Genomic DNA, 237 nt, shown 5'->3' with positions numbered 1-237 from the left:
AGAAGAAGAAGAAGCAGAAGAAGAGGAGGAGTAAGAGGAGGAAGAGGAAGAAGAGGAAGAAGCAGAAGAAGAGGAGGAAGAGGAAGAGGAGGAGGAGGACGAAGAGGAAGAGCAGGAAGAGGAAGAGGAAGAAGAGAAATAGAAAGAGGAGGAAGAAGAAGAGGAAAAGGTAGAGGAAGTAGAACAAGAGGAAGAGGAAGATGAGGAGGAAGAGGAAGAGGAAGAGGAAGAAGAGGA

The sequence above is a fragment of the Solanum tuberosum genome, unplaced genomic scaffold (genome assembly GCF_000226075.1).
Source record: "Solanum tuberosum cultivar DM 1-3 516 R44 unplaced genomic scaffold, SolTub_3.0 scf00067, whole genome shotgun sequence".
NCBI classification, from domain to species: Eukaryota; Viridiplantae; Streptophyta; class Magnoliopsida; order Solanales; family Solanaceae; genus Solanum; species Solanum tuberosum.
Note: the sequence above shows the minus strand (reverse complement) of the source record.